A 17,761-nucleotide genomic window follows, 5' to 3' on the forward strand; every position below is an offset into this window, starting at 1 on the left:
AAATTCACAGGCATATTTATAACAACCTCTTTAAGAAAAATATTGCTGGGAAGGAAAAGAAAAAGTCTCAGATGTTTTTGTGCCAAAATATGCTGGGGAAAAGCTGGAAGAAGAGTCTCCTCTGATTGGCCATTGCCTTTGTATGCTTAAAGCTGAGTTTCATAGAGCACAAAGTGGCTTTTCAAATAAAAATGTAAACCTTTTGTTTGAGGAGTAATCTGAAAATAGCAATGTAAAACGTATATATTAAGATGCTCAGAAGCTCAGGGGATAGCCGTAATCCAGTGCATATTCTTTATTTACTTATGGAAGTACTAAGAGTGTTAAGTGTGACACATTTGCTGGGGATTTGTTACTTTCATAAAATTTAACTACATCTCTATATGAGATTAGGGTCACTCTCCCCCCCCCCCCAACAGTGTTTCCTAGTTATGGTATGCCTGTGTGGTAAAAGCAGGAATGTGAATGAGATGAATTCTGCAGTGGCCATGTTTACACACTGTGCTAAAATATGGTTTAGTACTTTGTGCATGAGCAGGAAGAAGCTGATGCAAACCTTGGGATCTTGATCTCTACCCTCTCCTTTCCTGTGTGGCTGGGAGGAAGGCTTCACCAGAGTTTCCTTTCACTTTTCACCAAACTTTGATTGTCCTTATGTACGCACTAGAGATTGTGGTTTAGAACAACCTGCTTCATACATTGGGTTATACAGTTAGCCTTTTCAACTAACCAGGGTTTGTTGAAACCTTTGTTTGTTGAAAAGGGTTTGTTGAAACTATTATCTCTGGTTCATATAACATGATAAACCAAGATGAGTGGAAAGTAAAAACAAAACCTAGGAAAGTCCTTCTCCTGGCCACATGGGAGCAGGGAGTGCACAATCCCAAGGCTTCGCTTCGGCTCATTACAGCTTGTGCACATAGGGCAAACCATGGTTTAGCATTACATGTGAACTGGGCCAGTGACTCTGCTGGAGGTGAAAGAGTTCCACTTCAGCAGTGCATAAAATGAGGTTCTGCAGAATATTATGGGAGGAGGAATAAATGGATTTCTTTACTCAGAATTTTCTGGCTGCTGTTGCTCTTGTTCTAATTGTCCTTTGCAGAGGTGTCAGGGTTCCTTTTTCTTTTCAGTTTAATTACAGAGAAAATAATTAACTTGAGCACTAAGTGGAGGATTTGGGACTTGTAAAAAAAAACATTCCAAAGAAAATCCTACTCTGTTCTTTTCCAAGAATATACTAGCCTCGGTTGAGAGACAACAAACCCAGAAAGCATCTGTACCAAGGAGGTACAAAATTTCATTTTAAATGAAATTGTATATTTCTTTTAGAATATTTGCACCCTTTAAAAAACCATTGAAAGTGAAAGACATATGTGTAAAATGAGATGAGAGGGGAGAGGAGGGAAATGAATCTTGCTTGAGGAAAAGGTCTGTGGGTTGAGCAGTTCTGAATAAGTGAGGGAAAAGCTGGCATGGCTTGTACACACTTGCATACACACTTTCCCTTGTCTGAAGCCTCTTTGCATAATACTTTTATTGCTAGTGTTACAACAGTCAAACTTTGGAGTTTCAGGGAAACGTAGAATCAAGCAGGTGCTTGCCTGGGAAATTTTTTATCTATATTTACGAAAAACTAAATTCTGATTTCACAAGAGAGGCATGCCTGCGGTGAGCAGTTACGTGTGTGTATGGCAAAAGACTAGTTTCTTCATCGGCAAAGCAGCATAGTTGCTATGAGAACAGGTTGGTGGGGCCTCTATTCAATTGTCATTTCAGCTTCCAGGTGGCTTTAGGCAAGCCACTGTCTCTCTGCCTCAGCCTTCCCTTCTTTTACAGGGTTGTTGTAAAGATAACAAAAATGATATCTCTGAAGCATTGTGGCAAGTTTAGGCACTATATTCATACCTCCCACAATATATTTTCTTATTTGGCAACAGGCAAAGTCACATTTATTTTCACAGGCCTTTTAAATCGTGTTTTTACTCCCTAGTATTATGCTGTGTTTCAATGTGGCTGATTTACTCCATGAAACTTGTTAGGCCTTGTACTGTGGCTTCTGATATTTAAGGTTCGTGCACCTTTTTGCTTGACCCATATTTTGATTGTATTTCATACCAGTTAATTCCCCTAGGTCAGAGAGTTTTTCTCCTTGTTCTGTGGCTGTGCCTTGCAAAAATTCAATCCTGCCCACCAAATCGAATTCTATCAGATGTGTGAAAAATCCGAAGGGACACTTTGCTTAGTTGAACTTTGATTCAGCTGGTAAGATCAAATTTTCCCAAGGCACCAGCCATGGAACAACAAGAAAAGATGTCAGACTCAGGGGAATTAATCAGTACACAATACAATCAAAATACCAAAGTGTTGATGAAACCTTTTAGACCTCTCTGATTTAATAAATAAATAGTGCTGCTGCTGTATAAAACTTTATTTATATGTTTTTAATGAGCTTTAAACATTTTAAATCATTCTGAATCATCACCCAAAGGAGCCTTCCCCATTGTGATACCCTCCAGATGTTCAACATCAGCTCCCATCAGTTGCAGCCACCATGGGATGATGGGAGTTTAATACATCTTACACTCTTGTACTGCAACACCCACAGTAACTCAATATCTCATTTCAGTTGCATAGACCTCAGCACCTGCCTTCACCTGATCCCTGTATAATAGCAGTGGCAAGGTAGAGTTTCTCACACTTTATTATATTGCTCAGCATAGCAATATGTCAGTTTTTAATGTCCAGAATTATATAGGAGAAGGTGTGACATTTGAAAGTTGCTTCACTGTTGGCATAATGTAAATTATGAATGCTTATTGCCTGAGAAACTTTATTTGCATCACTCAGCTGTCCTCTGCAAGTCTGGATTCTATTTTCATGCTGAAAAATAAGCTCTTTGTGTGCACATCTTACAGAAGGTTGTGATATAGAAATTAATGAAAACACTTGTGTGCCTTTAAGGGGAGTGCCCGATGTAGAGAGTTTTGGGCTCCATTCAGTAGGAGTACGGAAAACAGAGACTGGCTAAAGACGAAGTTGAAGGTGATTATTTCAAGTTTCATACAACAGCTGTATCCAACTAAGTTACATTTGGAGTAGACTTGAAGTTAGACAAGTTCTGAGTACCAGATGCTAGGTGCAAATAGCAGGGATGGACATTGCTTTCACACCCTGCTTTTGAGCTTCAGTAGGATTCCAGCGCTGCAACACCATTGGAGACAGGAGCGAGACCCTGTCAGCATATTGCATCCTTGCTCAGGGATCTCCACTGGCCTATTTATTATGAGACAAATTTAATGTGTTTTTCAATGTATATGAAGCTTATAGAAATGCCATCTAATGTTGGTTCCGTCCTTGGGAGGGATCTTACCTTTTAGTACAGTATGCTCTGTATGGCTGCAAAAAGACTTTTTTATTTAGGCAAGCCTACCGGGACACGTAATTGTATTATCTGTACTGCATCTTGAGCTCTGTAGATTTCACCTATATTTCAAGGAGCTCTGACTTGCCCAGAACCTCACCGTGCATCCCTAGCAAAGGTAAGGAATCTATTTCCCAAAAGCTTCTTTCTTCCCAGCTCTTTCCCCTCTTCTCTCCCCACATTTCAGCTTAATGTTTTTTGTCCTTCTGCTGCTGCTTAATCATTCCCATTTTCTGCCTCTAATCCCACTTAATTCCCCCTCCTTTTACTTCAGTTCTTCCTCTTTCTTGCTTTACAGTGGTAACTCAGGTTACGAACAGTCCTGCTTACGAACGCTTCAGGTTACGAACTCCACAAACCCGGAAGTAGGTGTTCTGGGTTGCGAACTTTGCCCCGGTATACGAACGCAATCTGCTTCAGAGGCCGCGGGAGCCTATGTAGGGAATGCGCGCCTCGGGTTAAGAACGGACTTCCGGAATGAATTAAGTTCGTAATCTGAGGTACCACTGTACTGCACTGAGGTTGGGAACAATGCATAGCTGTCAGTCTTCCTTTTTTTGCGGGAAATTCCCTTATTCCAGCACCGTTTCCTGCTGCTTCCCGCTGCTATCCTAGATTGTTAGATATCCCATAGACTGTCCCCGGGACAGATGAAGCTGCTGATCCCTTATTTTCGAGGCTCCCCTGGACAGGTGAGGCTGCTGATCCCTTATTTTCAAATCTGAAAGTTGACAGCTCTGGAACAATGGCAACAGTTTAACACAGACCAGGGTCCTGTTTCTTTACCAAAGCACTGCTTTGTTAGCAATGTAGTCTGGCAGCAGTGTCAGAGTTCGCCTCCTACTGGTGGACGTTGGTGTTTCAAGGCATCTATTCTAACAGTCAAAAAAGGGGGGAAGTTTAAACATGATTCTGAAATCTTGTAACATCTCACAAGGCAGTTGCAGGCAACACTTCTGTCTCTTGAGCTTGTTGAGGCTACAGAGTGGAGCAAAGTTGATGAAATTTGCTAGCTGCAGAATTGTGCTCCAGCTGCTGCAGTCCTTGAACATATTAAGAAGAAAGCTGTCCACAGGGTGGAGATGCGGGTGGAAGTCTGGTTGCAAGAAGTCTAGCACAATTGAAGAAAGATAACATGACAAAAATAGAAATGCTGACCCACACAGGCATAAAATTGTCACTGAGCACCCCATAGTTTATATTTTTCTGGTTTTAATTTGAGCAGCAACATGCAATGCTGTATTTTCAGCAGCAGCTACTTCTGTTCATGATTCTTTAGAGAGTATATATCTGTAAGTTTTAAACTGTTTTTAATATTGTCTGCCCTGGGACCTTAGGGGAAGAGCAGGCAATAAATAAATAAATAGCTTTCTGTTGAGTACAATTTGGATGGTCCACCTCCAGAGGCTAGTAGAATCCAATGAATTTGTGAATGCCTTGGGTTTCTTCCCCAAGGGATAGAGCAAATGACCATGTTGAAGGGCTTTTTTGTGCTGTTGAATAGTAAGATGTGTAAAGATATTGATAGTGACCTCCAGATTGGATTACTTTAACATGCTCTATGTGGGACTGCCCTTGAGGCTGATGCAGAAACTGCAGCTAGTGGAAATGTAGTGGTTCAACAGCTCACTGGGGTGAAATATTGCAATCAGATTACAGTATGCCGTTACTGAAGGAGTTCCAGTGACTGTCAAATAGCTGTTTGTGTAGCTTCAGGGTGCTGGTATTTATGTCGGATATAAAAGATCGCCACATCCCTTACATATCCAACTCATCACTGTGTTAAGCCTGACTTAATTGCTTCTGGTGCAATGGAACACCGTGACAGAAACCAGAGCGCATGGAAACACTGTGTACTTTCTCACCACAGCAGTAATAATAATAATAATAATAAATTTTATTTATATCCCGCCCTCCCCAGCCGAAGTCGGGCTCAGGGCGGCTAACAACAATAAAACAATACAAAAGTACAACACAAACAACACTCTAAAATCATTCATTATAAAATTAATTAAATTCAAGCCACTGGCCACCATTGGGCCAGAGCTCCGCGAAGATTGCCGAGGGAGGGAGTCGGGCTGTGCCCTGGCCAAAGGCCTGGCGGAACAGCTCTGTCTTGCAGGCCCTGCGGAAAGATGTCAAGTCCCGCAGGGCCCTAGTCTCTTGTGACAGAGTGTTCCACCAGGTCGGAGCCACAGCCGAAAAAGCCCTGGCTCTAGTTGAGGCCAGCCTAACTTCTCTGTGGCCTGGGACCTTCAAGATGTTTTTATTTGAAGACCGTAAGTTTCTCTGTGGGGCATACCAGGAGAGGCGGTCCCGTAGGTATAGGCCGTATAGGGCTTTAAAGGTTAAAACCAGCACCTTAAACCTGATCCTGTACTCCACCGGGAGCCAGTGCAGTTGATATAGCACCGGATGAATGTGATCTCGCAGCGAAGACCCCGTAAGGAGTCTCGCTGCAGCATTCTGCACCCGCTGGAGTTTCTGGGTCAGTCTTAAGGGCAGCCCCACGTAGAGCGAGTTACAATAATCCAGTCTGGAGGTGACCGTTGCGTGGATCACAGTGGCTAGGTCAGGGCGAGAGAGGTAAGGAGCCAACTGCTTAGCTTGGCGGAGATGGAAAAATGCCGCCTTTGTTATAGCTGCAATCTGTGCCTCCATGGAAAGGGAGGTGTCGAAGATTACACCCAAACTCTTAACGGACGGTGCTGGCACTAACTGCGCCCCCGCAAGAGATGGGAGTTGCCCCCCCCCATCCCATATCGTCCCGTCCCAGCCACAGGACCTCTGTCTTCGAAGGATTTAGCTTCAACCGGCTCCCACGTAACCATCCAGCCACAGCTTCCAGACATCTGGTCAGTGTGTCTGGGGCCAAGTCAGGATGGCCATCCATCAACAGATAGAGTTGGGTGTCAGCAGTACCTTTTTATCTACTTTCACTGGCGTGCTTTCAAACGGCTAGGTTGGCAGTTCATGTGCAGCATGAAGCCACTTGACAAGACTGCTTTCCCTTCAGCATGATGAAGTTCTGCAGTTGCTGTTTCATATGATGGAATCTATGTAAAAGTTGGCTCTTTCATCACCACATGCTGGGCAAACATCTTATCATGAGGGTGTTTATAACGCTTCTTTGATGCCCACACCATAGCGCAAACTGCTCACGGAAACACTCAGTTACAAAAGAAGCTTTTCATGTGTGCCAATGAAGAGCTTTCCTCATGGGAATATGGATCTAGGCTTTTTGGTGTAGGTTGACTGAAATTAGTGATAAAAATTGCAAAAGTCATGTCACCACCCAAAATTTAAAAAAAAATAATGAGAGAGCTTCTGGGTGTGGATTGATTGAAATTAGTGATGAACCTTACAAAAGAGTCAACAGTCATGTCACCACCCAAAATAAGTTTAAATAAAAAATGGGAGAGGGAGAGAAAAGATTTCTGGGAATAAAACGAATATAGTTGGGATTCACCCAACTTTTCTTTATTAATCATTACTTATTGGATTTGTTTGTTGCTTTATTTAACTACATTAAAAGCCTCTTCTAAAAGGCCACAGATGGTATAAGGCCATAGAACTGTTTATAGAAGAAAGGTTTTGCCTGGTGCCTATAGATATATAATTATGGTGCCAGGCAAGTATCCCTGGGGAGAAGGTTCCACAAACGGGGAGACATTGCAGAAAAGGTCCATTCCTGTGTTACCACCCTCCAGACCTCTTGTGGACATTTGTATGTTAACAGAACTTCCCTCGCTCTCCTCCCGCCTCTGGGACATTCAGGAGAACCCTCACAACAACGAGTGGCAATTGTTGCATCTGATAAGCTTGCACAAACTGATTTTTTTTTTAAATGGCTCAGAGTTTGAATTCCACCCCATGTTATTCTCTAATATGCACAACAGTGTAATATTGTTCCCAACACTGAAGCGAATAGAGTTCTAGAAATGATGTACTCTCTTTGTTTTGATTTCCAGAGTTAACACCATTTTAGTAGCAACACTTGCTGTGTGCTAGTCTCAAGAATGCAATGGCTTCAGTTTGATTAAACATGTACTTTGGGAATATAGTCGTGACGCATGAGTAGGATAAAAAGCTGTGCTTTTCCTAGTCTCTTGAAACTTAACTGTTTGCTTTGTAGTGAAATTAAAATTCCCATTAAGTATTGCTGCTGTGCATTTATTAATCTTGTTCTAGTAATTATTTCAGATGTATTTGTTTATTGTTCCAAGAGGTGTCTGCAGGTCTCCTCCTATATAATCACAGTTCCCTAAAGAGATGCTGGTTTTGATCTCTAAAGCTCTAAATAGCTTGGATTATCTTTAGGAATATTTTTTCCGATACGAACACTGCAGGCATGCCCAGTGACATTGCTAAACAATAACCTGCTCCACTTAGTTTGTGCTCTAGAAGTTCTGCTAGGCCTACTGTATGCCTTTGTTTTCTGAAAAGTTTTTAGTTACCTCTTACGCACTATCAGCTTTTTTTTATTTGCTGTTGGTTATTTAGTCATTGGCTTGATTTCTAAGTAGGCTTCTGCAGATGGATGGGACTGAGATCCTGCAGACAATCCCACCAGTGGGTGAAGCAATATTTTTGATGATTTTCCTTCCTCTTTTAGCCCCTTGCACCACGTTTCATAAGAATCTAAGAATAGCCCTGCTGGATCAGACCAAATGCCCATCTAGTCCAGCATCCTGTTATAACACTTCTGGTTGGCTTGTTATTGCCATGCTGGCCATGATCTCCACAATAAATTTAAAAAATGCTTGTATGGACAACTGAATTCCATATGTTTCTGAAAAAATATTTCTTTCCCATTGCCAACTTTCTTTTTTTTGGGGGGGGGGGAAATACTGCAGAAGAGGTAACTAAAACCTCTTCAGAATACAAAGGCATACATACCTTGAGATTAGTCCAAGCTAATCTCTTCACCCTTAAACAGGCTGTGATATTAGCAGCAGGCTTATTATTAGCAGGGTTCCACTTTTATGTCTAACTGTTCCCAAATGGCTGGTTTGGGGCTAAAGTCTTGAACTGGGTGTATGAGAGCTTCACAATCAAGTACAGTATTGTAATTCATCTCCAGTTTATTATTGGCATTCTTGAAAGTGTGATTCCATTCATAGTGTGAGAGAGTTACAGAAGCTAAACAGTGCAGGATATCAGTGCACCATCTGCTAAATTATGCTCACAGTAATGGAGTTCACACATCGCATAGGGGATATTGTGTGAGAGGAAAAGAAGTTTTAAAATATTATCTTAGCCGTGATTAATATGCAGCACCTGCAAAGGCTCTGTGTAGCTCATGAAATTTAATGGATTGCTTTTCATTAGTAAATAATTATGAGGAATGGTGCTTTGGTGTAGTCTGTTTGCTGACTAAAGAGAAGTAATTGAAATTTAACAATTCTTAAACTCAGCTATAAATCTGCAAGCTCATGTTTTGAGTTCATTCTTCATCATAGTTTTGCTGCTGCTGCTGCTGCTGCTGTTAAGCAGCTCAAGAGAGGATTCAAAGTTTGCCTGGCTTTGGCTGCTTGAATTTCAGTCTTTTTGGATAGAATACTTCCTTAGGTTGTAAAGAAAGACCCTTGTAGATGTGTCTCTGTTACAGAATGTCTAGCTGTACAGAATGTTCTTGTTCACTCAACTTCCAATAGATGTTAAGCACCAGATAATCAAATATTATTTTAACACTCATAAAGAATGTAAGTAAAATATTGATGAAAGTTTCAAACACAAAGAAGGCAAAACTTAGTTGTTGTTGTTGTTGTTGTTGTTGTTGTTGTTGTTGTTGTTGTTGTTGTTGTTAAAAAACAGCCTCTTCTGTGTGTAGACTAAAGGGAGGCCCTAATTATACTTTCAGTGCAAATGTTGCAATGACAAAAAGGACGCAATAAGAAAATAGAAGAAATTAATAGTTACTTGATGCAAAATATATTAATACTTGCATATATTCAGTGAAGTTACTTGATATAATTATACTTTGATTTTGCACTTTGTGAAGAATAACATTCTTTTGTCCTGAATATTACAACATTCAGCTTCATTGACTGTCCCTGAGTTTGAGTGTTATATGTATTCCTACAACCATAAGATTGTGTACAGTTTGATTCAAATTAAAATAATGAAAAGAAATTGAAATTTTTCCCTACTTCTCTACTCATAACATTACACTTTCTCTTCCTAGAATATTTTTTTTGGCCAATTTGTGGTACTTTAGCAGCAGGTGTCCCTGTTGAGTGCATTACAGATAGTGAGCCATTCATCTGCAAATGCATACTCTTTTGAGCCATAGATATTATAGATATTATAGCCAAAACTTTGCTTCAGTTTCCTTGCGATACCTGTGCCATTTGAGTAAATGACATTAAATAAGTTGGAGTTCTTGTTATTAAATATACCAAGAAAAAAGCACACCAAGAACTCAGGCCAAAAGTAAATGAGTAACTGAGGCACGTGCAGTGCAAAGTTCAATGTGGTGAAGCTCACAAGGATAATTTTCCATATGATTTTGAGCCCCCTATCATTCAAAACATCTCTCTCCATTTCTTTAAATTCCAATTTATTATTAGCCTTTCTCTGCTTGTAATTACATATTTTATTCAGATGCAAGACAATTATTTGTTGCAGATCATGGAAAAAGTGACTTATGGGAAGATCAGGCAGCTTTTAAAAGGTTACTTGAGTAAAACATATTTTGTTGTTGAAGAAACATCAAGAAATAAACAACCAATCTGATTTAAGTGTAGACTGCATTAGGAACCAAGAGGCTTGAAAGCAGAATACTAGGCCATTACTATGGATGATTCCATGTAACTGGTGATGATGGGAACGATGATGGGTCATTTATGCTTTACACAAGTAATATTTTAGATAAAGTTGGTTTAAGCAGAAGAGGGTAGACCCTGTGTCTCTGCTGAGTTTTTTTGGTTTTTTTTAATACAGTAAAGCTGTTCTGTAACCTCAGGGGTATTATTTGTTTCCCATGTGGGCTTTCAACTAATTAACACAGGGAAAACACAACCTCAAGTGGGTCTCAAGAGGACTATTATAAAAATAAATATTGTGGTAAGAAACTGTTGATGCATCTTGATCTGCGGCCACACAACCTTGGAGTAATTCACTCAGAATATCCTCTTCCACCTGGTCCTGTGCTTGCAATTATTAATTCTGAATAGAACACTCTCTGCACATACACTTTCACTAAGAGACTGGGAAATGTCTCTCTTGCTTGTCCTGGTTATGAAGTTATGGAAGTGTGGCTAATGGTAAATAAAGGTCACTTAGGTAAACGTGGGTGGCGCTGTGGTCTAAACCACTGAGCCTAGGGCTTGCCGATCGGAAGGTCGGCGGTTCGAATCCCCGCGACGGGGTGAGCTCTCATTGCTTGGTCCCAGCTCCTGCCAACCTAGCAGTTCGAAAGCACGTCAAAGTGCAAGTAGATAAATAGATACTGCTCCAGCGGGAAGGTAAACCGTGCACTGCTCTGGTTTCGCCAGAAGGAGCTTAGTCATGCTGGCCACATGACCCGGAAGCTGTCTGCAGACAAACGGCGGCTCCCTCGGCCAGTAAAGCAAGATGAGCGCTGCAACCCCAGAGTCGTCCGCAACTGGACTTAACGGCCAAGGGTCCCTTTACCTTAGGTAAATAAGATCACAGTGCAGATGAGAAAGGCAGGAGGAGAATGCTTTTGTAAACAGTTAATTTTCTTCACCTCCAAGTTGCCTCCTTTTCCTTTAAGTCTACTGCATAGGCAAAATACTGTATCTTTTGGGCCATTTGGGTGGTCTTTGTGCATTTAAGTTGTCTGCTTTTTTCTTACACTGGACTTTGTTTCAGGCATTTAGACATTAATGCTGTACTCATCAGATTTGTTGTCGTTTTTGTTAAAATCCTGTTTTTGTTGCAAAACGGTTGTGTTTTGAAACTTCTTATGCTATCTGATTTAGCATATAAATGGATGTGATTGAAGCATGTCAGGTAAAAGCTGATGTTCCTTTCGGGGAAGGATGGAACCACATGCAGGAGTTGGTGGGATATATTCTTTTGGGGGGGTTGCTTAAACCTTTCTTCCCAAACTGATTCTCTCTGCCCTGGCTCCACAGGCCACACATTTTCATTTTTGTAGCCCAGTTTGAGGGGGGAGCAGTTCAAAAATAGCTTGAGGAGGAAATGTGCAGGAAACTAGTTACTCATCATATTTTAGAAGTTGTGTAACATACAATTTATGAATAATAAGTGAATGTTTTCTGAACAAGTTGTGGCAATTTCAGTCTACTAGGTATTTCCTCCAAAGCATCCATGGTGTGTCTTGTTGTAAACCCCAATGCTTACTTCCACTTCTCTATTACAAAGCACTATACAGTCATACCTCGGGTTACAGACGCTTCAGGTTGTGCAATTTCAGGTTGCGCACCGCGCCGAACCCAGAAGTACCAGAATGGGTTACTTCCAGGTTTCGATGCATGTGCAGAAGCACCAAATCGCGACCCGCGCTCACGCAGATGTGGCGCTGCGGGTTGCAAATGTTCCTCCCGCACGGATCACGTTCGCAACCTGAGCGTCCACTGTATAGGATTCTTGCAGCAAGATTTGTCAATATGTAACCTCCAAATATTCTCTCTGCATCTTCCATGAATCACAGTTGCTATTGTTTTATAACAGTGGTTTTAAGCTGTTAGCATTCGTTATTTCATGAAAATGTCTTGGCAGAACATTCAAGGATCAGAAACCAGAAAGCAAGATAAATAGAAGTTCAAATTATCTTGCCTGCCTCCTTGATTTGCAAATAATGGTGAGTGAGCCAGGACTGATAAAGGATGAAAACACTGGAGAGTAGAGGCCTGTGGTAGTCATCTACAATTTGTCATTTGCTGTGTTTATTTCTTATATTTCTTACCTGTGCTTCACTGTAAGGTCCCAGGTGGGTTACAACAATTTTAAAATACGGTATTAATGAAAATGGCTGCAAGTTGTGATAATTGCAGCACTGTGGTTCATATTTCTGATTTTATTCTAATAATAATTCTAATAAAACCTGCATTAAAGTATTGTGGTAAAGGAGGTCATAATGTTAAAAATGCAAGATGGTAGTACTTCTCTATTGTTGTTACTGCTTGAAGTTTACAACTAGAGACAAAAAGTCTGTTTTTTCTGGTAGAAGATAAATGGTTTCATCTCTGTTCTTAGATATTTTTTTTCTTGGCTTGCCCAAACTTTGTGTTTATAAAGTTATTTCCCTAAGTAATATGTAGAAAAGGCACATGGTTCAGGAGAATTCAAAGCAGTCAGTGCTTTTGAATTAAAATTGCATTTCTGATCACTGCTGCAGTTGCTTTTAGAGAACCAGGACTGTAACTGTAGAACACCCCCTGCTGGAAAACACACACACACACACACACACACACACACACACACACACAAATCCACCATTGAAATCTTTTACAACATTTAATGAAATCAAAAGGCTGGCTAAATGGAAGTCCAGTGCACTGAGAGAAAACAGTGAGATGGTTTTTTCTTTCAGTTTACACCAGAGCTAGTACCTAGATTTTCAGTTAAATCCTGGACTTGAATCATTAGTCTTCATCATCAGCATTATCCTTACTTGCCTTACTAACAGTCCAAAACAGTCTCTTCAATTTACCATTCAAATTACTAAGGCCGCAATCCTAAGTATGTTTCCACACAAATCAGACCTGTGCTGCTTTGTTAACTCTCATGTCAGCTGATCTGTACAATAGCACCTGGTGACTCAAAGGTTCAAAGGTGCCTTTTCACTATATCCCTTCTACTGTGTGAGAAATTTCTGCTCACTAATAAGATTATGTGTTAAAGCAAGAATTTGGTCTGAATGGTAGTCTAACACAGTACTTTAGTCAGAGAAAACTGTTGTTGAGAAATACAGTACTGTCAAAGAAACTTCGTTCCCAGAGAGCTACAGAGCAATCTTTTGTGGGTTGTTACAGAATTAAGGAAATAGAAATTCTTTGTTTCCATTATTTTCTTCCATTATTGTTGTGTGACTTTGTGGGTACTGATATTGCCCGAAGAAAGAGCTTTCAGTGAGATGAAGGCTGGGAGGAAGGTGTAATCCTTACAAACCTTATACATTTTAATCTTATCTGGATTCACTGTGTTCTTCTAATCATATGTAACCAATGTAAGAAGCGCTCATCTTTTGGAACTTCTTGTTGTGAACTGGGTGATTTTTTAGGACTTCAGTCATATTGATTCATAAGAAAAGAAGAAGAACCACATCCAAAATCCAGTTGGGGACCAACCAAAATATTACAAAGTGTCGTAATTCAAGTGAGCAGAGCACAGCTTAGTCCAAAGGAATTTGGCCACCCTCCAGGTGCCCGGCTTGAATCCTTATGACCTCCTGTCTGCGACTCCCGGCAAGATCAAGGGAGGTCTCCAATCGGCGATTCTCCTCAACGTGAAGAAGAACACACCACTCCTCCCCCAGGGAGGGGGAAAGAGACAGACAGAAATATATCTACATGTCTTTATTTCTGTCTTTCAGCAGTACAGAGAAACACGTCTGTACACTCTGATTCCAACTGCAGAGAGAGAATAAACTCCACCCATGTACTTCCAGTACAGGGTCATGTGCCACTCTGAGCTAACATCCGGCGCTCAGAGCAGTGAATAGACTGTCCCTGGTTCCCACGGTACAATCCAATAACATCCACATCCTGTTTACCATTCCAGCCACCTGGTGCTTGCTTCTGCATTGCTCCTTTTTCGTAACATCCTCCCCCAAAAGAATCAATGCGTGTTGCAGCAAGCAAAGCATGATCCAGAGAAGAAAACAAACAGTTGTTATACACATAACACTCCCCTGTTGTTTCAGTTCCACCCTTGGAACTCCCCGCCACTGGTTTCCCCAGTGTACCTCTCTGGTTGTCTGGTTTCCAAGGAATGAGTGCATCTGCATTACCTTGGCTAGCAACTCTCTGTTGTGTCTTTGTCTCTGACTTAGACACAGCTCCAACCTGTCCTCGGTTGTTTACAACAGCAACACATGCAACAGCTAAGTTAGCAAACTCTTTTGAGTACCTCTTGGGTGGTTGACCCTTTGTAACTCTCTCAGACCTACGTATGAGGTGCTGATCCTCTCTGCTCACTGGTCCAGTCTCAGGACTCTTTGGAGAACTAGTTCCAATGGTAAATAGTGGTTCATCCTTCAGTTGTGAAGGCCTATCTATTGTGTGAGACTTCCTCTCAATGACTGTGACAACTGAGCTCTCCGAGCTATCAGTGTCATCACTTTCATTACAGCTGTAATCAGTAAAATCATCATCATCTGAATCGTCCTCAGTGGGAAATGTGTGTACTATCACTCTCTCCTGTTCAGGAGCACTCTCTAGAAATTTTGTGAGAATCACCTGACCAGATTCAGACAAAATTACTCTGTAGAGACCCTTTTCATACCCCACAAAAATGCCTCTGGCATTCTTTACTCCACCTGGAGCTTCTGTTCTCACATGAGACCCAAAAACCTTGAAATGGGCAACAGAAGGTTTTCTATGGAACAGTTTCTCAAAAGGAGAACTTCCCAACTCTTCTGAAACCTTTCTCATTTTCGTATAACAGAACGACATTAGAGACTCGGCCCAGTACTCATGTGGCAGATATGAACTTAGCAATTGCGCTTCCATCCCCTTTTGCAATTCTTTGTTCACCCGTACACAGACACCCCTGTTCCACGCTTCCGCTGAAACAGCAATCTTGTGTCTGATCCCCTTCTTCTGCAGGAACCTTTGGAAATCCTGTAAAAGAAAAATCTGCTTCTTATCTGTGAATAGACAATCAATGTTAGCATCATGCATACTCTTAACCTTGTCACAAAACTCCTGAGACCTCTCCAAGGCTTCCTGTGGCTTTCTCAACACATAAACCCAGACATAGTTAGAGAAATGATCCACACACACAAGATAATATCTTGCATTGCCTCTAGATGGTTCTAGAGGACCAATCACATCAGCATACACCCGCTGAAATGCTCTGTTGACTCCGGTCACCTTCTTGCTCACACCTGCAAGAGAAACTAGGTTAGACACAGATGAATTACATTCCATGTAATCACTTTGTGCAAAAGTCAACAAATATAGTCCATCTTTCTGTTTGGCAGAAAGATATAACTCTCCATCTTTGTAGATCTCGCAGCTCTCAGTATCATAGGACAGTCTCAGTCCTCTCTTTGCAATCTGCGAAACACTCAGCAGATTGAACTTCAATTCAGGAACCAAGTAAACATTGTTTATTGTCAAGTCCAGACTCTTAAGATAGACAGTCCCTTTTCCGGTCGCTTCCAGCTCCTGACCGTTGGCCTGTGTCACAGTGAAGCTTTGCTTCTTAAACGTTGAAAAGAGTCCTCTGTGTGGGGACATATGAACTGTGGCTCCCGTGTCAATAACAAACGAGTTCCCAACGTCTGGCGTGGTTCCTGTCGCCATCAAAGCTTTTCCAGGTTTCACCGAAGTCTTGGTGTGACCTTTGCCTGACGCCTCAGGCTTTGCTGAGCGGCCCTTCGCTCCTTTAGGCTGACGTGGCTTCTTACAGTTCCGCTGAAGATGCCCAGCCTGTCCACAATTGTAACATTGGACAGCGTTCAAAGATAGAGCTTTCTCTCCAGTAGCTTCATCTGCGGGGGAATTAGAACTCCGTTCCTCCCTCCCCCTGTCCTTTTCTTCCAGTGCAGCAAGTCTGTCGTGTTCATTCAAAACGACGGCACACACCCTTTCCGCGGTCAAATCGTGAGCGGGGAGGGAACCAAGCTGACTGGCAACGGTTTTGTAAGTCCGATTTAGGCTGTTGATTATCATGAAGCAAAACACTTCCTCCTGCAGACAGAAATTGCGTTCCACCATCTGCTGGCGCAGATATTTCATCTCCGTCAGGTGCGCTTGAACATCTCCATCAGGCGCAAGCCTCAGATTGGTCAGCTTCTCAAAATACAGCAACGCTGAAGAACCAGCATCCCTCTGATGTGTTCTTCGCAGCATTTCCCAAATTTCCCGTGCATATTCCAAACCCTGAATATGCACCAATTGGTCATCTGACACACACAGAATTATAGCCGTTCTGGCTTTCAGATTCTGTGACTCCCAACCTCGGGTTGGTGCTGCTGGGATGGGGTTCTCAATCACGTCAAAGACCCTCTGATTCTGCAGCAGGGCCTTCATCTTTATAGACCAAGATGAATAATTGTTATTAGTGAGGGGAGGGGGATAGGGCAAACCTCCCGCCTTCTTGGAATCCATGCTGAATCCAAGGGTCAGTTTTCTCAAGCCAGCTTTCACTTTCACGCCAGTATACTCCAAAAGTCTCTGTTTACTGCTTCACTGGCAGGCAAACCTTTGGGCTGTTTTTTCAAAACCCTTGCACAGCTGCGCAGATACACTTTCGATTTCCCAGGCTCTTTTTAGCCATTCTTTAACTTTCTAAGTACTTGCGGTAGTTGCCTAGCAACCTGCTCAGGACGGGATTCCTTATCTCACCACAGGAATTCCTGGTATGCAAGCTTGCCCTCAGAGCTTGTTTTTTTTCAAACGCAGCTCTTTCTTGTGAACCAGAAAATAAGCCTTTCTGCGTTCATTCATTCTAGCCCGAAATGCAGCATACCTTTTGAGCATACACTCCTCTCGGTGTCCAGCTGTCTGTTCTGTTCAGCTTCTGGCTGCAGGCAGACGCTTTTCTTTATCTCCTTAGGTGCAGAGGATGGCAACGATTCATCGACCTCTCACCTCTCATGCAGATTCTCATAGATCGAAACCATCCTCTGCTACCAGATGTCGTAATTCAAGCGAGCAGAGCACAGCTTAGTCCAAAGGAATTTGGCCACCCTCCAGGTGCCCGGCTTGAATCCTTATGACCTCCTGTCTGCGACTCCCGGCAAGATCAAGGGAGGTCTCCAATCGGCGATTCTCCTCAACGTGAAGAAGAACACACCACTCCTCCCCCAGGGAGGGGGAAAGAGACAGACAGAAATATATCTACATGTCTTTATTTCTGTCTTTCAGCAGTACAGAGAAACACGTCTGTACACTCTGATTCCAACTGCAGAGAGAGAATAAACTCCACCCATGTACTTCCAGTACAGGGTCATGTGCCACTCTGAGCTAACATCCGGCGCTCAGAGCAGTGAATAGACTGTCCCTGGTTCCCACGGTACAATCCAATAACATCCACATCCTGTTTACCATTCCAGCCACCTGGTGCTTGCTTCTGCATTGCTCCTTTTTCGTAACACAAAGTAGTTACAAACTTTAGAACTCTTTGTCAAGCAAGAAGCTACAGAAAGGAGGTGGTAGGATGATGAAGAATAAA

General features: G+C 42.0%; 1 protein-coding gene across 4 annotated transcripts in view; it reads left to right on the plus strand.

Moving 5' to 3' along the window:
- AGPAT3 (1-acylglycerol-3-phosphate O-acyltransferase 3) overlaps positions 1 to 17,761 on the plus strand; it is an 82,560-nt gene that overhangs the window by 13,342 nt on the left and 51,457 nt on the right. The window contains exon 1 of one of the 4 annotated variants that reach the window (XM_053386851.1): positions 1,180 to 1,290. The exons of the other annotated variants lie outside the window; for them this stretch is intronic. The gene's annotated coding sequence lies outside the window, so the exon portion shown is untranslated. Of the gene's footprint in view, positions 1 to 1,179; positions 1,291 to 17,761 lie in introns of those variants that run through there. 4 annotated transcript variants of the gene reach the window in all.

The sequence above is a fragment of the Podarcis raffonei genome, chromosome 4 (assembly GCF_027172205.1).
Source record: "Podarcis raffonei isolate rPodRaf1 chromosome 4, rPodRaf1.pri, whole genome shotgun sequence".
NCBI classification, from domain to species: Eukaryota; Metazoa; Chordata; class Lepidosauria; order Squamata; family Lacertidae; genus Podarcis; species Podarcis raffonei.